Consider the following 26,301-nt stretch of genomic DNA (forward strand, 5'->3'; position numbering starts at 1 on the left):
ATGTATCGAGAGAATAATTTTTATACACAGGTTATGTGTATTATATTTTGTACACGAGATATGTGTACGGTTACTAAGATTTATGAAAAAGGATTTCGTGCACGAGAAAGGTGTACTGTATTTAAAAGATATCTCATGTACATTACAGGTGGATATAGGATTCGGGCCCATTTGTACCATGCAGCATTTAAATCTTGTGATCTATCAAAATGATGAATTTTATTGTTTATGACAAACTTATGAACTCACCAACTTTTTGGTTGACACTTGAAAGCATATTTATTCTCAGGTATGAAAGAAATCTTCCGTTGTGCATTTGCTCATATTAGAGATATTACTTGGAGTCATTCATGACATATTTCAAAAGACGTTGCATTCGAGTCGTCGAGTTCATCAAGATTACTACTAAGTCAATTATAGTTGGATATATTATGAAATGGTATGCATGCTGTCAACTTTCGATGAAATGAAAGTTTGTCTTTTAAAAACGAATGCAATGTTTGTAAAATGTATCATATAGAGGTCAAGTACCTTGCGATTTAACCAAATGTAATGTATTCGTCCAGATGGATTAGGACGGGTCATTAAACCTAATTACGTATAATTATTGACTTGCTATATTTTATATATAAACTAATATAATCTAGGAAATTATATCGACTATTACCCAAACCCAAGCCCCTTAGATTTTAGTATAAAATCTAAGTTTCCCGTACACTCTTTTACACTCCTTACAAGAATAAAACTCTCAACCTCACAAATAAACACACTTCGTTGATAAACCCTATCAACTATGTTTTTCCCATTTGTGACTTGATTCCTTTCTCTGGATTATCTTCTCATCTCTTCATGCTATGTATTTATAGATCAACATATACATGTGAAAACTATATGTGAAACCAATAACCAACTTGACATGTGAAGATGCAAAATACAAATCAAACTTTTCCTTTGACTTCAACAAAGTTAGGCAAACATGTGAAAGCATATAATAGTAATAGCTACTTGTTTAGCATGCAAACTTCAATTCTAATTTGACAACATAAATGTTTGTCAATAATTTAGACTATGTCCAACAAAAACTTATTAAGAGATAGAAGGATGTACCGAGGAGGTCCCCAAGTCATCAGCAAGTCGAAAGATTACAGATGAGTAGTGAATTATTTTCTCAGTTTTTTCCATTCCATGTATAATTTCGTTAGTTGAATTAACGGATGTTAAAAAATTAACATGCGTAAGTATTACAGGACTGGCTATTGACACACTCGCATTTTTTAAGGACTCTTTGAGTGTTGGTGTATGCCCACTTTGATACCATTATGCTTCTACTAGGTATGACTTCACTAAGGCTGCCCACTGCAATAATAGCTTAATTTGAGTCACAAAATGAAGAAAACGGTTACGGATAAATAAGGGATGGTGATATTTTTACCGCTAAAATTGATAGATCCACCAAAAATGTCATTATGTATTTGTACCGTACAAGTACATAATGGACGGTTATGGGATCTGTCAAATTTGATGGTGGAAATATCGGTGTCTATAAAGAAGATGGATGGATCAATTACCGCTTTGGTCAAGTATGGAAGGACGAAGAATCCTGTGTCGGTTAAGGTGATATATGCGATCTCATTTACCGTGTTGTAGAATCCAAGAAAATATATTTTCATATAATCTGGGAGTTCATCGACTGCGTTAATATCCCATCTACATGTTACAATTGATTAACATGTAGATCGATGTAACACGTATAAGTACTAGATGTATATAATAAACGTTTACCTGTTAATAATATCTGTAAATTGTCCAAGTTCTTCCAAAGTACCATACACATCATAGATATCATCGATAGTACTAATCATGGAGTTAACTTTCGCTACTACTCTTCTTCCAACACTAAACTGAGGTTGGTAACTAACTAAAACCCACCGCCCACATAAAATGCTCCACTAATCGATCTCGAGCAAAAGTTAGCTTATCGCCCCATCTTGTTTTTCTCCACCACCTATATATTCATCAGCTACCTCATTACAAACACTACTTCCTGTATGGCCTGGACCATATTAAAATCCAATTTCTCAGGTTCGAGTAATGTGACATCCATTTCGCTTGTCTTCTCGTATACTTCCTGTATAAACCATTTTGCCTCTACCCTCAACGCTATCCAGTGCAACGGCAACTACAAAGCATGAATTACCATTTTTGATAATCTTCCATTAATCTTGTGTACATTCTCTTTCAGATATTTGGTTGTGAAGTCTTTAACATCATCAAGTATGCTTTCATCTTCGAATAAAAGAAAAGAAGCCTCGTACAAGTTAAGCACTACCACCATATTTGTAGCTATGTCTGGCTTTAGGTTTTGAGTCTCCTCCACAAAGTTCAGTAATATCTCTTCAAATAAATACAAGTCATAACTCATAACGCAATGTCTTAAGGAACTCAACTTATAATAGTATACGTTATGTTCACGTTTTACTCGGGCCAAAATAACTGTTCAATTAAACTTTTAAAAGTGTTTCTTTTACAACTTTGACTTTATTTTTGTTTGTTTATATATTATTTGATGAAATTTATATGAATGAACTAGTTTATTAACCAGTGGTGGAACCTGAACTCGGATACAGACGGGACGGTGTAAAAATTTAATAAATTTTTTATTGTCAGCAGGGGTAAACACTAAAAAAAACCTTATTTTTTGTAAATTTTGTTTTTTAGTGTAAAATTTTGTGTTCCGTAAAATTCAGGTGGGGCGGATACCCCCTTTGGGTTCCACTAAGAACCGCCACTGTTATTAACGTTATTTCAATGATAGTAAATTTTATCAGATATTATATAACACATTCAAAAATATTTAAAGTTATGGAGTAGTTGATAAAGAAAATCTTCAAAAGTTAAATTGGGACAATAATTTTAAGACGGAGAGTGTAATAAAAATGAACTTTAATCTAAGATATAGATCAGCATAGAGATAAAAAAATATCGGGATTCAAACTTGAACCTCTTGCAAATAACTTAGGACCCCAACCACTACCACTACGCTATCTAGTGATGGTTTATAAATCATCATAGATATAGCTTAATTAATTGTATATGTACCTTGGGGAACATGACAACCATGTTGTCTCAGTAGCCGAAAACCGAGGGCTCTAAGGTTCATATCCAAACCATTCCATTTTTCTTGAGATTCATAAAATTGGCTGTAATTCATCTCCAAGGCATCACTTATTTCGTTCTTAAAGTGATACGATATTCCTAGTCTTTGAAAATGATCAACAAGTTCAAGAGTACACAATAGAGTTCCCGCATTAGGTATCATCATCTTTACTTCATCCTTTAGGGTATTTGATCTTGCCACATAATCATCTCCCTGAGCAATGAGCAAAATATATAAATTGTGAGCACAATTGTATTATATAATATAATATATACATCAATTGAACAAAATAAATTTGTAGTTTATGATACTTTTTGAATGAGTTTTCACGCTTAAATTGTTGGATGTGCAAAGAAGATCAAAACGAAGAAACAGGTACCAGGTCGCGTTCGGGTGTGGTTTGTCGCGATACGCGACACATTGGAACGCGACACATGAAGCTGGAACGCGACAAATGAGGCAGTGGTCAGACTCGATGGCTATCGCGTTTTAATCAACTTAGTCGCGTGTGGATGCAGTTTGTCGCGGAACGCGATGGGTTGTCGCGAAACGCGACAATGTTCGTGGCCAGCAAGTTATTTGATTTGTTTCCTAATTTTGATTAGCACTATAAATATACCCATTGTATTCTGTAAACCCATGTACGAAAAATCAATAAAAAAGCTCTCTAGTTGCCCGTGGACTAAAGCAATCATACCGATTGCATATAACCACGTAAATTCTTGTGTCTTTTACTTTTCTTGCATTTATTCTGTCCGTTTGTCGTTTGTGGGATCACAATCTATTGATTGGTGATCGTTGTTGGGTCCATAAATTCCTAACAACTGGTATCTAGAGCACAAGGTTCGTATTGGGCACGATGGCGGACGAAGGAAAGTTTAGGATTGATCGGTTCGATGGGAAAGATTTTGGTTTCTGGAAGATGCAAATAGAAGACTATTTGTACCAGAAAAATTACACTTACCACTTGAAGAGAAGAAGCTTGATAGTGTTAAACAAGAAGATTGGGATCTCCTAGATCGCCAAGTTTTAGGGGCGGTTAGGATGTCTCTTGCAAAAAATGTTGCATATAACGTTATTAATGAGAAGACTACATTTGGGTGCTTAAAGGCACTTACAAACATGTATGAAAAACCTAACGCCGCTAATAAGGTTTTTCTCATGCGTCAATTGTTCAACCAAAAGATGAAAGAAGATGCGTGTGCTGCAGATCATATCAATGATTTTAACAATCTCATTACAAGATTGGCCTCGGTGGAGATTGTGTTTGATGATGAACTTCAGGCACTGATTTTGCTTTCGTCTTTGCCTGAAAGTTGGTCGGGTACAGTTACTACAGTTAGTAGTTCCACAGGAACCACTAAGCTCAAGCTTGAGGGGATTAAGGATTTGATTCTAGGGGAAGAAACTGGTAGGAGGAATTCCGGGGAATCATCGGGGTCGCTCTTAAATACCGACGGGGGCAGGAAGAACGATAAGGGTACGAAGAAGGGTAAGAAATTCAAAAAGAGGTATAACTCTAAGGACCGAGAATCTGCGGTTTGTTGGAATTGCAATCAAAATGGTCACTTTAGCACTCAATGTAAGAATCCAAAGGTGGATAAAGCTAGGGTGAACTTCACTTCCGAGGATACGGATGACGCTTTGGTGTGTTGTGTTGAAAATTCGGTTGAAGCTTGGATCATGGATTCGGGCGCATCATTCCATGCTAATCCTAGTAAGGAGAAGATGAAGAATTTTAAGGCGTATCGGGGGAAGGTGAGATTGGCAGATGACAAACGCTTAGACATAAGAGACATTGGAGATGTGACATTGAAGACATCCAATAGTTCCAATTGGACTTTGAAAGATGTGAGGTATATTCCGGATTTGAAAAGGAAGCTTATCTCTATCGGTCAATTGGATGAAGAAGGTAATCATACTACCTTCGGTGATCGCAAATGGTGTGTTTTAAAGGATGGTCAAGTCATGGCATCGGGACATAAAAGGGGAACTTTATACATGGTCGAGTTATTCGATGATGATGAGGTTAATGTGACTAGTAATGTAGGGGCCGATTCTACTCTATGGCACCGAAGATTAGGGCATATGAGTGAGAAGGGGATGAAGATGCTAGTTTCTAATGGGAAGATTCCAGGTTTGAAGAAGGTGGATATCGGGTTTTGTGAGTCATGTACTATAGGGAAACAAAAGAAGGTATCATTCGGGAAATCGGGAATTGTGCAAAAGAATGAGAAGCTTGAACTTGTTCATTCCGATGTCTACGGACCTACGACGGTTGAGTCGCATGGTGGTTCCTGCTACTATGTCACCTTCATTGATGACTCCACAAGAAAGGTATGGGTTTACTTTCTCAAAGTTAAATCTGATGTGTTTTCTACTTTTAAAGTGTGAAGAGTTGCTGTTGAAAACGAGACTAACTTAAAAGTTAAGTGCTTGAAATCTGACAATGGAGGAGAATACAGCAGTAAAGAATTTAAAGACTATTGTGCGGAACATGGTATTCGTATGTTGAAAACTGTTCCAGAAACACCACAACACAATGGGGTTGCCGAACGCATGAACCGGACGCTCAATGAGCGGGCTAGGAGTATACGGTTACATGCGGGTCTACCAAAGATGTTTTGGGCAGATGTCGTGAACACGGAAGCTTATTTGATTAACAGGGGACCCTCAACACCGTTACAGTTTCGAATTCCAGAGGAAGAGTGGACCAGTAAAAAGGTGAGTTTGGCTCACTTAAGGATTTTTGGTTGTAATGTGTATGTGAAAACCAAAGACATTGACAAAGACAAGCTTGAAGCTAAATCAATAAAGTGTACTTTTAACGGGTATGGATTGGATGATATGGGTTACAGGTGTTGGGACAATGAGGCGAGGAAGGTGATTCGTAGTAGAGATGTTACTTTTGATGAAAGCTCGTTGTATGGTACCAAGGTAACGGTTAATTCTAATCATAGTCCAGTTATGCTTGATAAGTTTGTTGATGTGAATACAGGTTCTAGTGGGAGTTCGGGAACTATTGAATTGCCAATTGACGGTGAGGATCAAAGTGATGGAGATGATTCGGAGAGTGGTGCTAGCTCCGAAAATGATGAGAGCTCTATTGGTGGGGATGACGATGACTTAACTGGATCACCATCACCCATTACTCCACCATTGAGACGCTCTAGTAGAACGCCCAAACCTACTGTTAGGTTTTCTCCATCAGCAAACTATTTGCTTTATACCGAAAATTGTGAATCCGAGAGTTATTTTGAAGCAAGACAATCTAAAGAATCCATATAGTGAGAGCTTGCTATGAAAAAAGAGATGGGGTCACTTATCAAGAATAATACATGGTCTTTAGTGAAATTACCTCCAATGAAAAAGGCATTTCACAGTAAATGGGTCTTTCGGGTCAAAGATGAGTTGAACGGGAAAAAGAGGTACAAATCTCGGTTGGTAGTCAAGTGGTTTCAATAAAGGGAAGGAGTTGATTATAATGAGATCTTTTCTCCGGTTGTGAAGATGACTACTATTTGCTTGGTTTTGAGTATTGTTGCTGCTGATGAATTACATCTAGAACAATTAGATGTAAAGACCGCATTTTTACATGGGGATCTTAAAGAGGAGATTTATATGGTGCAACCAAAGGGCTTCGAGGTAGTTGGTAAAGAGAGATGGGTTTGCAAATTGAAGAAAAGTCTGTATGGGTTAAAATAAGCACCACGGCAATGGTACTTGAAGTTTGATGAATTTATGACAAAGAGTGGCTTTACAAGAAGTGAGTCGGATCATTGTTTCTACTTGAAGAAATTCAAGTCCTCCTATGTTATATTGTTACTTTATGTTGATGACATGTTGATTGCAGGTTCGGACATGTTAGAGATCAACAGGTTAAAGAGAAAGTTGTCTCACGCGTTCGAGATGAAAGACTTAGGGGCTGCTAAACGGATACTCGGAATGAGTATTGAAAGGAATCGGGTTGAAGGTACTTTAACTTTGTCTCAAACCAAGTATATCGAGAAAGTGTTAGAGTGGTTCAACATGGGTGATTCAAAGGCAAGATCCGTGTCTTTAGGCGGTACCTTAAAGTTAACGAAAAGTCAAGCACCTACAACGGAAGTAGACAAAGAGAAGATGGCTCAAATTCCGTATGCGTCGGCAGTGGGTAGTATTATGTATGCAATGATTTGTTCAAGACCCGACATAGCTTATGCAGTGGGAGTTGTGAGTCGGTTTATGTAGTGACCCGAACTTTTCCATGATTATTCCATGATTATATATTAAATGAAAACTATATTTGCATGATTAAATATTTCCAACATGTTAAGCAATCAAACTTGTTAAGACTTGATTATTTGAAATGAGTTTGATGTAGACAATTGACCACCCAAATTGACCGGCGATTCACGAACATTAAAACTTGTAAAAATGACATGATGATTAATATATGGACATATATATGGTTAACATAAGATTATGATAAGTAAGTATCTCACTAAGTATATTAACAATGTGTGATATACATAAAAAAAAATGAGAATATTGAATTATGAAGCTCGAAACGATATAGATAACGATTATCGTTATAACAACGTCTTACTAAATACATATGTATTGTATTAAGATATTGATATACTATATTTAACATGATAAAATTATAATTAAGTATATCATTGAGTGTATTAATAATGAACTATACAAGTAAGATGAGACTACTAACTTAAGGATTTCGAAACAATATATATATGTAACGATTATCGTTGTAATAGTATTTTAACATATATATATATATATATGATGTTAAGATATATTCATACACCATGTTATCATGTTAACATAATAATTTAACATCTCATTTAAGTATAATAACAATGAATTAATTACATTTAACAAGATCGTTAACTTAAAGGTTTCAAAACAACACTTACATGTAACGACTAACGATGACTTAACGACTCAGTTAAAATGTATATACATGTAGTGTATTTAGATGTATTAGTACACTTTTGAAAGACTTCAAGAAACATATCAAAGTACTTCTACTTAACAAAATGCTTACAATTACATCCTCATTTATTTTCATCAACAATTCTACTCGTATGCACCCGTATTCGTACTCGTACAATACACAGCTTCTAGATATATTTACTATTGATATATACACTTCAATGATCAGCTCTTAGCAGCCCTTGTGAGTTACCTAAACATGTGGGAACCATTATTTGGCAACTAGCATGAAATATCTCACAAAATTACAAAAAAATTATAAATCATTCATGAATTATTTACAAGAAAACAAACTTACACATCCTTTATATCTAATCCATATACCAATGACCAAAAACACCTACAAACACTTTCTTTCTTCAATTTTCTTCATCTAATTAATCTCTCTCAAGTTCTATCTTCAAGTTCTAAGTGTTCTTCATAAATTCTATAAGTTCTAGTTTCATAAAATCAAGAATACTTTCAAGTTTACAAGTCTACTTCCAAGCTTTCTAATCCATTCCATGTAATCATCTAAGATCAAGAAACCTCTGTTATTTACAGTAGGTTATCATTATAATTCAAGGTAATACTCATATTCAAACTTTGATTCAATTTCTATAAGTATAAAAATCTTAATTCGAGTAGGAATCTTACTTGAATTTGTTTTAGTGTCATGATTCTACTTCAAGAACTTTCAAGCCATCCAAGATCCTTTGAAGCTAAATCATTTCTTGTCACTTCCAGTAGGTTTACCTACTAAACTTGAGATAGTAATGATGTTCATAACATCATTCGATTTATATATATATATATATATATATATATATATATATATATATATAACTATCTTATTCGAAGATTTAAACTTGTAATAACTAGAACATAGTTTAGTTAATTCTAAACTTGTTCGCAAACAAAGTTAATCCTTCTAACTTGACTTTTAAAATCAACTAAAAACATGTTCTATATCTATATGATATGCTAACTTAATGATTTAAAACCTGGAAACACGAAGAACACCGTAAAATCGGACATACGCCGTCGTAGTGAAACCGGAGGCTGTTTTGGGTTAGATAATTAAAAAATATGATAAACTTTGATTTAAAATTTGTTCTTCTGGGAAAATTATTTTTCTTATTAACATGAAACTATATCCAAAAATTATGGTTAAACTCAAAGTGGAAGTATGTTTTTCAAAATGGTCATCAAGATGTCGTTCTTTCGACAGAAATGACTACCTCTTACAAAAACAACTTGTACCCTGTATTTCTGACTATAAACTTATACTTTTTATGTTTAGTTTCATAAATTTCAGTTCATTATGAAACCATATCAACTTGAATCACTCAAAACGGATTTAAAACGAAGAAGTTATGGGTAAAACAAAATTGGATAATTTTTCTTGTTGTAGCTACGTGAAATTTGTAACAAATCTATACTAACCATAACTTAACTTACTTATATTGTATTATACATGTACTTTAACATATTATGTAACCTTGATAGACCATAGACAAATATGCAATGTTTTGACATATCATATTGACGTCATCTATATATATTATTTGGAACAACCATAGACACTCTATATGTGGTAATGATCTAGTTAGCTATACAGGGTTGAGGTTAATTCCAAAATAATATATAAACTTTGAGTTGTGATTGAGTCTAAGACTTGTATGCACTGGGTCGTGGATTGATTCGAGATAATATATATTGATTTATTTCTGTACTACTAACTGTGGACTATTATTTGTGGATTACAAACATTGGACTATCAACTTAACAAACTTAAATCGTTAAAACATAATAATATATGGTATAATTATATTTCGATCATACTTTGATATATATATACATATTTGTTATAGGTTCGTGAATCGACCAGTGGCCAAGTGTTATTTTCCGACGAAGTGATAATCTGTGAAAGTGAGTTATAGTCCCATTTTTACTATCTAATATTTTGGGATGAGAATACATGTAGTTTTGTAAATGTTTTACAAAATAGACACACGTACTTGAAATTACATTCTATGTTGGATTATGAATACCGAATATCACCCTTTTAGCTTGGTAATCTAAGAATTAGGGAACAGACACCCTAATTGACGCGAATCCTAAAGGTAGATCTATGGGCACTAACTCCCCCCATACTGGAAAATGGTGTGCTTTAGTACTTCGAGTTATTAATACAGATGGATTTCTGTTTTGGGGATATTCTATATGCATTTTGTTAATGTCGGTTACCAGGTGTTCAACATATGAATGGTTTTTATGCAGTTCGCATGTTATTGAAAAATGGAAATGGAAATCTTGTGGTCTATTATTACGATTTGATAAATATATAGGTTAAACCTATAACTCACCAACATTTTTGTTGACTTTTAAGCATGTTTATTCTCAGGTGATTATTAAGCGCTTCCGCTGTTGCATGCTAATTTAAGGACAAGAATTGGAGTCAGCATGCTTGTAATATATTGTTTAAAAACTGCATTCGGAGATTTAAATCGATGTGTAATATTGTTGTAAACCAATATGTAATATTCGTGTGTAAAACGTTATCTTTTAGATTATCATTACTTGATAATCTACGTTATGGTTCTTGAACCTTTATAGAAAAAAATAAAGTTTATGGTTTGTTTTTAAATAAAACGAATGCAGTCTTTGAAAAACGTCTCATATAGAGGTCAAACCTCGCAACGAAATCAATTAATATGAAACGTTTATAATCGATATGAACGGGACATTTTAGTTTGTATCCGAGCGTTGGTCTTAGAGAACCAGAAATTTGCATTAGTGTGTCTAACCGAGTTTGTTAGGATGCATTAGTGAGTCTGGACTTCGACCGTGTTTACTTGAAAAACGATTGCTTAACACTTTTGTTGGAAACTACATATTTTTACATGTAAATATTATGTGATATATTAATCTCTTAAAGTGTTTGATATTGTGTGATCGATGTCTACCTCTAGTACAAATCTCATCGACTCACCTAATAATAATGAAGAGCCGAATGTATTTTAGGAAGATTCACAAATTCCCGAAGAGGAACCGGAAGAGGAGGAACCGGAAGAGGAGGAACCGGAAGAGGAAGAGGTTCCGGAGGAAGAAATATTAATAACTACAGAAAAACGGTTAAATAAAAGAAAATCCTCAACCAATGGACCAAAGTTAAAAATGGTCAATGGTGTTTCCGCCGAGGAAGAAAAATATTGGGAAAATTACCAATTTTTCGATGAATCGGATCCCGACGAGGATTCTGATGATGTTATAGAAATTACTCCGGCTCAATTTAATAAGGCAAAAGAAAATAATAAAGTAAAAACTATCAAAATAGAAAAACTCGAGTCCAAAGCAGATGAACTCTATGTTAACATGAAATATCCCGATGGGATATATCGTAAACACCCGTATTTCTTAAACTTTCACTATAACAAGGGAATATCTAAGCCACCGGGTTTTTCTAGACCATTTGTGAAAAGGACGGCTCATATTAGAGGAGCACCATCTATCCCTAGAAAATTAGTAAAACGAAATGAGTCTGAAGAAGAAGAAACAAGTGAGTCGGAATGAAGAGTAGTAACCATGATGTGTAATATATGTATTGAAGTGTGCTTGTACTTTTATGTTATATGTAAAAATTGCTTGTATTGTGTGTTAATTATCTTTTATGAATCTAATCCTCGTCTATTTTACAGTATAAAAACACACAATGGACGTTAAGGATAGACAACCAAATATTTTAGAAGACTTACCAGGGGATATGATTGATGAAATCTTGTCTAAAGTCGGTCAGAATTCATCGGCACAATTATTTATGGCGAAATTAGTTTGTAGGACATTTGAAAGACGTTGCAGGCATGCCTTGGTTTATAAAAGGCTTTTCTTTAATAGATGGTGTATATCACATTGGGGAGAACCTAAGTTACGCCGTGTTTTCTTTAAGGCATTAAGTGCGGGAAACCCTACTGCAACTTTCCGCTACGGGTTGAGAGCCTATTTTGACTCCACATATCCCAACATAAAACTTCATTCTTTAGAAAGAGCTTCAAACATGCAACATAAAGAAGCATGTTATGTTTACGGGTTAGTGATGTTCGCTTCTCACCAATTTGAGAAAAAGAACATCGGATTGCAACTTCTAAATAAAACATTCCCACAAGTGACGAATTCAGTAGTTGAAGTGAGAAATAAGGTTTTTAGATTGTTACGAGGCTGTTGGGCATTACGTAACCCCCGTCCTTTTGATGACGTTACTACATGCTGCCTAGTCAACGACCATAACGGTTATTTTCCATAAGACCAAGGATGGGAAATAGTATTAGTAAAACCCGAATGCATGACTTGCTTCTGGACCTATGAATTACATATCTTTATTGCCTTCGCTGAACGACTTGCATTAAACTAGAATTGTCTTCGCAATTGTCTTCGCAATTGCCTTGTATCAAAGTTATTGTGTGCTATATTTCATGCTATATGTAAAATAGCAGTATTGTACGTTTGTAAATTATTGTATAAAAGTTTGAACGTGAAATTTATTGTAATCAATTTTTCATATAGAATTGTAGTAGTTGAATTGTATGTTAGCTACTAAGTATGAACTTAATGGGTAGGTACTACCCGAATTAAAACTTATAAAACGCTAATATGAAGAAAAAGCTTTTATAAATAAGTTCATATTATGCTTCGAAATACTATTGAATTCTCTTAATATTCTATATGATTAACTCAATCCTTTTGGCTATTTTTGAAGGAAATGGCACCAACGACTCGTCAGAACTTAAACATGAGCGAGGAAGACTTCCGTGATTTTCTTGCTGGGAACATAGCCACAGTGCAGGCCGTAATGCAAAAAAACAACAATAACTCCGGATCTAGTAGTGGAATTAATTCCACAAGGAATCGTGTAGGATGCTCCTACAAAGAATTCACTGCCTGTAAACCTTTGGAATTCGATGGAACCGAGGGTCCAATCAGATTAAAACGATGGACCGAAAAGGTTGAATTGGTGTTTGCCATAAGTAAATGTACTGAAGAAGAAAAAGTAAAGTACGCTACGCATACCTTCACAGGTACTGCGTTAATATGGTGGAACACCTATCTCGAGCAGGTGGGACAAGATGCTGCTTACACACTACCGTGGTCACCATTCAAGCACTTGATGAACGAGCAATATCGTCCCAGAAACGAGGTCAATAACCTCAAGGTAGAGCTTAGAGGATTACGAATGCAAGGTTTCGACATCACCACGTACGAACGACAATTCATAGAATTGTGCCTATTGTGTCCTAGAGCGTTCGAAGATGAGGAAGAGAAGATCGACACATTTATAAAAGGGTTACCAGAAAGAATTCAAGAAGATGTGAGTTCGCACGAACCCGCCTCCATACAAAAGGCAAGTCGAATGGCTCACAAACTCATAAATCAGATTGAAGGAAGGATTAAAGAATAGGCGACCGAAGAGACCAACACGAAACAAGTCAAGAGAAAGTGAGAAGAAACCAGTGACAAGGGTCACCAATACAACAAGGACAACAATCACAATCATAATCACAATCGCAACAACTATCCCAACAACCGTAACATCAACCGCAACAACAAAAATTGCAACCCAACAACAACTATAACAACTGATTCAACAACAACAACAACCAAAACAACAAACATCCCAACAATAATAACAAAAGGCAGAAGCCATGCCAGAGGTGTGAAGGATACCATCCGACTGGGTTCTGCCCGATAACGTGTACTAAGTGTAAAAGAAGTGGTCATGGCGCGACGAAGTGTGAAGTCTACAGACCGGTGATTAACAAAAATAATGCAACAAATAATGTCGGGACAAATAATGCCGCCTTTATTTGTTATGGATGTGGGAAACCGGGCCACGTCAAGAGTAAATGCCCAAACCAAGGGAATACAAATGATCAAAGTCGTGGAAGAGTCTTCAACATCAATGCGGCAGAAGCGCAGGAAGACCCGGAGCTTGTTACGGGTACGTTTCTTATTGATGAAAAACATGCTTATGTTTTATTTGATTCGGGTGCGGATAGAAGATATATGAGTAGAGATTTTTGTGCTAAATTAAGTTGTCCACTGACGCCTTTGGATAATAAATTTTTACTCGAATTAGCGAACGTTAAATTAATTACAGCAAATAATATATGTCGGAATCGAGAAATTAAACTGGTTAGCGAAACGTTTAAGATTGATTTGATACCAGTAGAGTTAGGGAGTTTTGATGTGATAATTGGCATGGACTGGTTGAAAGAGGTGAAAGCAGAGATTGTTTGTTACAAAAATGTGATTCGTATTGTACGCGAAAAAGGAAAACCTTTAATGGTGTACGGAGAAAAAGCAACGCGAAGTTAAATCTTATTAGTAGTTTGAAGGCACAAAAACTAATAAGAAAAGGTTGCTATGTCATTCTAGCAAACATCGAGGAAGTTAAAACCGAAGAAAAGAACATCAGTGATGTTCCCGTCGCAAAAGAATTTCCCGATGTATTTTCGAAAGAATTACCGGGACTACCTCCACACCGATCCGTTGAATTTCAAATAGATCTTGTACCGGGAGCTGCACCAATAGCTCGTGCTCCATACAGACTCGCACTCAGCGAAATGAAGGAACTCTAGAGTCAATTACAAGAAATTTTAGAGCGTGGTTTCATTCGACCAAGCACATCACCGTGGGGAGCACCTGTTTTGTTTGTCAAGAAGAAAGATGGTACATTCAGGTTGTGTATAGACTACCGAGAGTTGAACAAACTTACCATCAAGAACCGTTATCCACTACCAAGAATCGACGACTTATTTGATCAACTACAAGGCTCGTCAGTTTATTCGAAGATTTATTTACGTTCTGGGTATCATCAAATGCGAGTGAAGGAGGATGATATTCCGAAGACTGCTTTCAGAACACGTTACGGTCATTATGAGTTTATGGTTATGTGACTAACGCACCAGCTGTGTTCATGGACCTCATGAACCGAGTATGTGGACCATATCTTGACAATTTAGTTATTGTTTTCATTGATGACATCCTTATCTACTCAAAGAATGAGCAAGAGCACGAAGAACATTTAAGAAAAGTGCTAGAATTTTTGAGGAATGAGAAACTGTAAGCTAAATTTTCAAAGTGTGCATTTTGGTTGAAAGAAGTTCAATTCCTCGGTCACATAGTGAGCAAAGAAGGTATTCAAGTTGATCCGGCAAAGATTGAAACCGTTGAGAAATGGGAAATCCTGAAAACTCTGATGCAGATACGCCAATTTTTAGGATTGGCTAGTTACTATAGAAGGTTCATCCAAGATTTTTCCAAAATAGCAAAACCCTTGACTGCACTAATGCATAAAGGGGAGAAATTTGAATGGAAGGATGAACAAGAGAAAGCGTTTCAAGTTTTGAAGAAAAAGTTAACTACGGCACCTATATTGTCATTGCCTGAAGGGAATGATGATTTTGTGATATATTGTGACGCCTCAAAGCAAGGCCTCGATTGTGTATTAATGCAACGAACGAAGGTAATTGCCTATGCGTCCAGACAATTGAAAATTCACGAGCAAAATTATACGACTCACGATTTGGAATTGGGCGCTGTTGTTTTTGCATTAAAAACTTGGAGGCACTACTTATATGGGGTCAAAAGTATCATATATACCGACCATAAAAGTCTCCAACCTATATTTGATCAGAAACAACTGAACATGAGGCAGCATAGGTGGATTGAATTGTTAAATGATTACGATTTTGAGATTCGTTACCACCCAGGGAAGGCAAATGTGGTAGCCGACGCCTTAAGTAGAAAGGACAAAGAACCTATTCGAGTAAAAGCTATGAATATAATTATTTATACTAACCTTACCACTCGAACAAAAGAGGCACAACAAGGAGTTGTAAAAGAAGGGAATTTGAAGAATGAAATACCCAAAGGATCGGAGAAACATCTTAATATTCGGGAAGATGGAACCCGGTATAGGGCTGAAAGAATTTGGGTACCAAAGTTTGGAGATATGAGAGAAATGGTACTTATCGAAGCACATAAAACCCGATATTCAATACATCCCGGAGTGGGAAAGATGTACCAAGATCTCAAGAAACATTTTTGGTGGCCGGGTATGAAAGCCGATATTGCTAAATACGTAGGAGAATGTTTGACGTGTTCTATGGTTAAAGCTGAATATCAGAAACCATCAGGTCTACTTCAATAATCTAAAATCCCGGAATCGAAATGGGAAAACATTACCATGGATTTCATTAATAAATTGCCAAGGACTGCAAGTGGTTATGATACTATTTGGGTAATAGTCGATCGTCTCACCAAATCAGCACACTTTCTACCAATGCGAGAAGATGATAAAATAGAAAAATTAGCATGACTATACTTGAAGGAAGTCATCTCCAGATACGGAATACCAATCTCTATTATCTCTGATAGGGATGGTAGATTTGTTTCAAGGTTTTGGCAAACGTTACAACAAGCATTGGGAACTCGTCTAGATATGAGTACTGCCTATCATCCACAAACCGATGGGCAGAGTGAAAGGATGATACAGACTCTTGAAGACATGCTAAGAGCATGTGTTATTGATTTTGGAAATAGTTGGGATCGAAATCTACCGTTAGCAGAATTTTCCTACAACAACAGTTACCACTCGAGTATTGAGATGGCACCGTTTGAGGCACTTTATGACAGAAAGTGCAGGTCTCTGATTTGTTGGAATGAAGTGGGGGATAGACAAATTACGGGTCTAGAAATAATCCAAGAAACTACCGAGAAAATCATTCAAATTCAACAACGGTTGAAAACCGCCCAAAGTCGACAAAAGTGCTACGCGGACTGTAAAAGAAAAGATATATAATTTGAAATTGGTGACATGGTCATGCTTAAGGTATCACCTTGGAAAGGTGTTTTTCGATTTGGTAAACGGGGGAAACTGAATCCAAGGTACATTGGACCATTCAAGATTATAGATCGTGTCGGACCAGTAGCTTACCGACTTGAATTACCTCAACAACTCGCCGGCGTACATGATACTTTTCACGTATCGAATCTGAAGAAATGTTTAGCCAAAGAATATCTCACTATTCCTTTAGACGAAATCCAAATCAATAAAAAACTTCAATTCATTGAAGAACCCATCGAAATAATAGATCGTGAGGTTAAAGGACTTAAGCAAAACAAGATACCAATCGTTAAGGTTCGATGGAATGCTAGTAGGGACCTGAGTTCACCTAGGAGCGTAAAGATCAGATGAAGAAGAAATACCCACACTTATTTCCAGAAGATACGCCAACATCTCCTACTCCCTGAAATTTCGGGACGAAATTTATTTAACGGGTAGGTACTGTAGTGACCCGAACTTTTCCATGATTATTCCATGATTATATATTAAATGAAAACTATATTTGCATGATTAAATGTTTCCAACATGTTAAGCAATCAAACTTGTTAAGACTTGATTATTTGAAATGAGTTTCATGTAGATAATTGACCACCCAAGTTGACCGGCGATTCACGAATGTTAAAACTTGTAAAAATGACATGATGATATATATATGGACATATATATGGTTAACATGAGATTATGATAAGTAAGTATCTCACTAAGTATATTAACAATGTGTGATATACATAAAAAAATGAGAATATTGAATTATGAAGCTCGAAACGATATAGATAACGATTATCGTTATAACAACGTCTTACTAAATACATATGTATTGTATTAAGATATTGATATACTATATTTAACATGATAAAATGATAATTAAGTATATCATTGAGTGTATTAACAATGAACTATATATGTAACGATTATCGTTGTAATAGTATTTTAACATATATATATGATGTTAAGATATATTCATACACCATGTTATCATGTTAACATAACAATTTAACATCTCATTTAAGTATAATAACAATGAATTAATTACATTTAACAAGATCGTTAACTTAAAGGTTTCAAAACAACACTTACATGTAACGACTAACGATGACTTAATGACTCAGTTAAAATGTATATACATGTAGAGTATTTAGATGTATTAGTACACTTTTGAAAGACTTCAAGACACATATCAAAGTACTTCTACTTAACAAAAATGCTTACAATTACATCCTCATTCATTTTCATCAACAATTCTACTCGTATGCACCCGTATTCGTACTCGTACAATACACAGCTTCTAGATATATTTACTACTGGTATATACACTTCATTGATCAGCTCTTAGCAGCCCTTGTGAGTCACCAAAACATGTGGGAACCATCATTTGGCAACTAGCATGAAATATCTCACAAAATTACAAAAAATATTATAAATCATTCATGAATTATTTACAAGAAAACAAACTTACACATCCTTTATATCTAATCCATATACCAACGACCAAAAACACCTACAAACACTTTCATTCTTCAATTTTATTCATCTAATTGATCTCTCTCAAGTTCTATCTTCAAGTTCTAAGTATTCTTCATAAATTCTATAAGTTCTAGTTTCATAAAATCAAGAATACTTTCAAGTTTACAAGTCTACTTCCAAGCTTTCCAATCCATTCCAAGTAATCATCTAAGATCAAGAAACCTCTGTTATTTACAGTAGGTTATCATTCTAATTCAAGGTAATATTCATATTCAAACTTTGATTCGATTTCTATAACTATAAACTATCTTAATTCGAGTAAAATCTTATTTGAACTTGTTTTTGTGTCATGATTCTACTTCAAGAACTTTCAAGCCATCCAAGATCCTTTGAAGCTAGATCAATTTTTGTCACTTCCAGTAGGTTTACCTACTAAACTTAAGGTAGTAATGATGTTCATAATATCATTCGATTCATATATATATAACTATCTTATTCGAAGATTTAAACTTATAATCACTAGAACATAGTTTAGTTAATTCTAAACTTGTTCGCAAACAAAGTTAATACTTCTAACTTGACTTTTAAAATCAACTAAACACATGTTATATATTTATGTGATATGCTAACTTAATGATTTAAAACCTGAAAACACGAAGAACACCGTAAAACCGGACATACGCCGTCGTAGTGAAACCGGGGGCTGTTTTGGGTTAGATAATTAAAAACTATGATAAACTTTGATTTAAAAGTTGATCTTCTGGGAAAATGATTTTTCTTATGAACATGAAACTATATCCAAAAATCATGGTTAAACTTAAAGCGAAAGTATGTTTTTCAAAATGGTCATCAAGACGTCGGTCTTTCGACTGAAATGACTACCTCTTACAAAATTGACTTGTAACCTGTATTTCCGACTATAAACTTATACTTTTTCTGTTTAGTTTCATAAATTTCAGTTCATTATGAAACCATAGCAACTTGAATCACTCAAAACGGATTTAAAACGAAGAAGTTATGGGTAAAACAAAATTGGATAATTTTTCTTGTTGTAGCTACGTGAAATTTGTAACAAATCTATACTAACCATAACTTAACTAACTTATATTTTATTATACATGTACTTTAACATATTATGTAACCTTGATAGACCATAGACACGTATGCAATGTTTTGACATATCATATTGATGTCATATATATATATATATATATATATATATATATATATATATATATATATATATATATATATATATATATATATATATATATATATATATATATATATATTATTTGGAACAACCATAGACACTCTATATGCGGTAATGATCGAGTTAGCTATACAGGGTTGAGGTTGATTCCAAAATAATATATATACTTTGAGTTGTGATCGAGTCTGAGACTTGTATATATATTTTGAGTTGTGATCGAGTCTGAGACTTGTATGCATTGGGTCGTGGATTGATTCGAGATAATATATATTGATTTATTTCTGTACTACTAACTGTGGACAATTATTTGTGGACTACAAACGTTGGACTATCAACTTAATAAACTTAAATCGTTAAAACATAATAAAATATGGTATAATTATATTTCGATCATACTTTGATATATATATATATATATATATATATATATATATATATATATATATATATATATATATATACATATATACATATTTGTTATAGGTTCGTGAATCGACCAGTGGCCAAGTGTTATTTTCCGACGAAGTGATAATCTGTGAAAATGAATTATAGTCCCATTTTTACTATCTAATATTTTGGGATGAGAATACATGCAGTTTTGTAAATGTTTTACAAAATAGACACAAGTACTTGAAATTACATTCTATGTTGGATTATGAATACCGAATATCACCCTTTTAGCTTGGTAACCTAAGAATTAGGGAACAGACACCCTAATTGACGCTAATCCTAAAGGTAGATCTAAGGGCACTAACTCCCCCCATACTGTAAAATGGTATGCTTTAGTACTTCGAGTTATTAATATAGATGGATTTCTATTTTGGGGATATTCTATATGCATTTTGTTAATGTCGGTTACCAGGTGTTCAACATATGAATGGTTTTTATGCAGTTCGCATGTTATTGAAAAATGGAAATGGAAATCTTGTGGTCTATTATTACGATTTGATAAATATATAGGTTAAACCTATAACTCACCAACATTTTGTTGACTTTTAAGCATGTTTATTCTCAGGTGATTATTAAGCGCTTCCGCTGTTGCATGCTAATTTAAGGACAAGAATTGGAGTCAGCATGCTTGTAATATATTGTTTAAAAACTGCATTCAGAAATTTAAATCGATGTATAATATTGTTGTAAACCAATATGTAATATTCGTGTGTAAAACGTTATCTTTTAGATTATCTTACTTGATAATCTACGTTATGGTTCTTGAACCTTTATAGAAAAAAATAAAGGTTATGGTTTGTTTTTAAATAAAACGAATGCAGTCTTTGAAAAACGTCACATATAGAGGTCAAACCTCGCAACGAAATCAATTAATATGAAACATTTATAATCGATATGAACTGGACATTTCAGTTTATGTCGAATCCGGGTAAAGAGCATTGGGAAGGTATAAAGTGGCTTTTGCGCTACTTGAAAGGTACTTCTAAAATGGGGTTGCAATTCACTAAAGGTGATTCCATTTTGAGAGGGTACGTTGATGCTGATTTGGGTGGTTGTGACGATTCGGGTAGAAGCACTACGGGGTATGTTTTCACGGTTGGTAAGACGGCTGTTAGTTGGATGTCCAAACTTCAAAGTTGTGTTGCGCTGTCAACAACGGAGGCTGAGTATATGGCAGCAGCAAAAGCATGCAAAGAACTTGTATGGCTAAAGAATTTAATGTTTGAGTTGGGACGAGTTCAACTAGATTATGTCTTGCACTATGATAATCAAAGTGCTATTCATTTGGTGAAGAACCCGGTGTTTCATGGTCGTATGAAACACATAAAGCTAAGGTATCATAAAATTCGTGAACTTATTGAAGATGGTACTTTAGTTGTCAAGAAAATTCCTGGTACAGAGAATCCTGCTGATATGTGTACTAAGGTGGTTACGATCGGAAAGTTGAAACTTTGCATAGCTTCAACTGGTCTTCTTGTTACTTGATGAAAGAAGACGGTAACTAGAGAGCTCTAAGGGTTATTGGTTTTTGATTTCGACAAGTAGTGTTGAAGACTTTGTATCAAAAGTCTGCTCTTACAGCGATGTTGAGTTTGCGTGTCCCATGTTTGATTGGAGGTATGAAAGGTGGTTCGACGTTCTTGGTTGAAATGGTTAGTTTTGGGGTTGACGAGATTTATGGGTTTTGCTCTCCTTTGAGTGGGAGATTGTTGGATGTGCAAAGAAGATCAAAACGAAGAAACAGGTACCAGGTCGCGTTCGGGTGTGGTTTGTCGCGATACGCAACACATTGGAACGCGACACATAAAGCTGGAACGCGGCAAATGAGGCAGTGGTCAGACTCGATGGCTATCGCGTTTTGATCAACTTAGTCGTGTGTGGATGCAGTTTGTCGCGGAACGCGATGGGTTGTCGCGAAACGCGACAATGTTCGTGGCCAGCAAGTTATTTGATTTGTTTCCTAATTTTGATTAGCACTATAAATATACCCATTTTATTCTGTAAACCCATGTACGAAAAATCAATAAAAAAGCTCTCTAGTTGCCCGTGAACTAAAGCAATCATACCGATTGCATATAACCACGTAGATTCTTGTGTCTTTTACTTTTCTTGCATTTATTCTGTCCGTTTGTCGTTTGTGGGATCACAATCTATTGATTGTGGTCGTTGTTGGGTCCATAAATTCCTAACATAAATATGTGAATATAAGTTACAAGCGTGAAAAAATATGACGTGAAAAATTTTGATGCATGAAAAGGCTAATGGGACGTCTAAAACTTTAAGTGATATCATCCTTTTGACACTTTTAAGTGTTATTCCGTTTTCCGTTTTGACGCTCTTAAGTGTCAAAATTTTTGTAACACATATAGGTGTCAAAATTATGTAAAGTTATTCACGCTGTGAGTTTGTAAAAAGAATGAAAGCATAAAAAATAGAACGTTTTTTAGTGCATAATATCAATATCAATATCAATATAACATGTAGAAAGATAGAAATTGGCAATCTTATTTACTAGATTGTGATTGAATATGATCAAATGACCATACCGATGGTTCGTAATTTCCAGACCGTCTCTCAAAGGGTTCAATTGTCGGTAAGGCCACTGACGTGGATCCTGATGAACAGAGTGGCTTGCAAATGTTAAGGCTAGTACTTATAGTAAGAGGTCTTTTATTATGGATTATTGGACAAGCAACGCTGCAAATTAAAGCTATTATATTATATTATATTATAATTATAATTATATTATATTACATTACAACACACTAAACCTCCTCCCATTTTTAGTCGTTCCAGTTCTAACGAATTGTCGTTTTGCGTTTGCGTTCACACTACAAATGCTCCTCCAACTTTCGCACAAATTACACAACAACCCCTCAACTTTACACTTTTTCAGGGGTAAAAAACGTAAATTTATAATTTAATTAAAATAAAAAAAACTTACTCCACCCGAATTTAAAACGGGCCCTATCTTCTCGCTCGGTGCGAGTTAAATTTTTCCGAGGTCACCGTTCAACTCGAAAAAAACTCACGAACCCAACGGGACTAACTATATGCAAAACGGACATCGTTAAAAAAACACTAAATAACGGGCCCTATATTCACGCTCGGTGCGAGTTAAATTTTTCCGAGACCACCGTTCAACTCGAAATAATTTTACGAACACAACGCGACTAACTATACGCGAAACGGACATAGTTAAAAAAAATAAATATTTCGGGCTATATTACATACATATATATACATATACAACACGACTAACTATACGCGAAACGGACATCGTATATCCAAATTGGACCGCGCGTCGAATAGAACCGCAGCAACGCGCGGTCAGATTTTTTCTAGTTGAAAATAAATGGTGAATAAGAAGAAAAGAAGGTTTATTATGGATGTTGTTGGTACGTGTTTGTCTATGTAACTATACATACATGCATGGGCAGATCTATTTAGACTAAATAATGTGGGTCATGTGAATCTTCCTATATTAGAACCACCTGAAGAGACATAATGAATTTTGTGGTTATAAATAAATTGTCCTTGTTAGATTATACATACATACATACATATATATATATATATATATATATATATATATATATATATATATATATATATATATATATATATATATATATGCGAATCTACCTGGTGTCCTATGACTCCACTACTTTAAAAATTCTTTTACCATTACCCTTCAAATTATATAGCATCCCGTATATTTTTTGAATTTATGATTTTGTAAAGATAAACAACAGTTAAACTACTCTTTAAATATAATTGGCTTTGAAAAGTTTTTTAAGGAATTCATTAAGTTCTCATCATGAATTTGCTAGTGTGCATATACTTATACATATATATATATATATATATATATATATATATATATATATATATATATATATATATATATATATATATATATATATATATATATATATATATATATATATGTATATATGTATGTATGTATGTATGTATGTATGTATGTATGTATGTATGTATATATGTGTAACAACCTGAATCTGGGCCTACACGTAAGTTGACTATTTTTATCTTAAGTAATTAACTGCTTTATTAATTTTGTTTATTTAAATTATATGTTTATAATTATTTAGTTATTTTTTTGAATTTATTTAGTGACAAAGGTCTCTAAACATATTTGCTTGATTAAATTGGGCTTCGTTACGGCTGCCTAGTAAATACCCGTGTGATATAGGGAGTAAGGTTTTTAAACCCAATTGAAGATATACGTTTTGGAACTTGCTTCACTTCCCTAATTTAGACACAAACACACCCTAACTCTCATTATCCTTAAACCCTAGCTTGTTTACTTCTTAATCTTGGATTCAATCTTGTTGTGAAATCAATTCGATCGTGGTGATTTCAGTACCCTTCAAGGTAATTGTTGATTTGTTTCATGCTTTAATCTTTGCTTAATCTAGGATTTTGATCTTAAGTTTTTTTATGCTAGTTTGATGTTAGAAATATGATATATACTTATGTGATCTTCGTTCATAAGCAAATCGACCAAAACAGTCGATAATCAGGATATTCGGTATGAAACTCGTAAGAACAGCATGTTGCCCCTGTTCTTCAGTTCCACACGGACGAGCTATCGTCCGTATTGATGAGACCTCATCCGTGTGAGCGAATGTTTGTACTAGAATCATGTTTTTATTGGTTGGTACGTACAATGTTGGTTCGTGCGAACCAGATGTTGATCCATGCGAACAAAAAAAGAAATATCTTAGGCGTGATTTTGACATGAACGAAGATGATCTCAAGGATAGAGATTATATCCACATTGGAAGCCATGTCTTACACTCGTAAGATTCTTTTAGATACTTAGGGTCGGTGCTCCCAAAGTCGGAGAGGATTGATGATGACGTGATCCACTTTAAAATAGTAGGATGGTTAAAGTGAAGAGCAACATGGTTTATGTGCGAAAAGAAAGTACTTATAATACTGAAGGGGAAATTCCTTAAGATGGAAATTAGACCATCTATGTTATATGGGTCAGAGTGTTGGCCAATGACGAAGGCACAAGAGAGAAGAATGGCCGAAACGAGGATGCTTAGTAGTTGTGTGGTAAAACCATGTTGGATATGATTTCAAATGGAGTTTTTAAACAGAATTTAGGAGTTGGAATCATCATTAGCAAGATGAGAGAAGGTCGACTTAGTTGGTTTGGCCATGTTAGGAGGTGACTACTTAGGGCACCTGTGAGAAGAGCCGAGGCTCTTACGGTTGATGGTGTTAGGAGCAGAGACAGACCTAGAAGTAAGTGTAAGAATAGAATCAAACTCGACACGATGGGGCTTTCATTGACAGAACATATGACTTTATTATCTTTGAAATTACTGTTAGGTATTATAAAATAGAACCCTTCTTTGGGTGGGGTTTCTATATTGTATTTAATTTTATACCGTATTTACTTTTATGGGCATATGTGTTACCTATATTTTCGTGTAGTGGATATATGATGTATGTTGTATTTTGTAGTCTTTTTGGTATATTATATCGCTCCTTTATTGTAGTCCTTCTTACATATGCTTTGAGCGCATATAGCACTTCCAGAGTTCCAGGTACACACTATTTTTTTATCCCCATTCTTAATTATGACTATGGGCATATTTTTATTTCTTATTGGCCGGAGGTCCTTCTGGAAGCAATCTCTCCGTCATTGGATAGAGAGATGGATGACTTTTTCTTCTTGTGGGTGGAGAAATCTTTCTTTACATGTTGGTGGAGAAAGCGGATTCTCTTCTATTCTAGAGTAGAGGACGGATTATCTGCATCTCACATCTCCAAATCTCGCATTCATCAGATTAGATATTGTTGTTGTTGTTGTTGTTTTGTATATTATTAAAACTAAAATATCACTATGTGTTAACTTTTAACACACCTTTAATTCAGTATGTTGTTTTTTTATCATATTTGTTTTTATCTTTTTGAAATGTAGTGTTAGGATTTTAGGACCCAACAATATGAGTATTTAAAGAAAATTACTCAACTCACAAAGACAAACGACAGAACAATGCGAAAAATTAAATCGACACAAGCAAAATAAAGTGGTTATACGCAATCGTTGTGATTGTTTTAGTCCACTGTCGACTAAAGAATTTTATTGATAAATTT

General features: G+C 34.6%; 1 pseudogene; it reads right to left on the reverse strand.

The window, feature by feature from the left end:
• The window catches only part of LOC139849260 (R-linalool synthase QH1, chloroplastic-like), a 159,427-nt pseudogene that overhangs the window by 118,884 nt on the left and 14,242 nt on the right, over window positions 1-26,301 (reverse strand).

The sequence above is a fragment of the Rutidosis leptorrhynchoides genome, chromosome 5 (assembly GCF_046630445.1).
Source record: "Rutidosis leptorrhynchoides isolate AG116_Rl617_1_P2 chromosome 5, CSIRO_AGI_Rlap_v1, whole genome shotgun sequence".
Classification (NCBI taxonomy): Eukaryota; Viridiplantae; Streptophyta; class Magnoliopsida; order Asterales; family Asteraceae; genus Rutidosis; species Rutidosis leptorrhynchoides.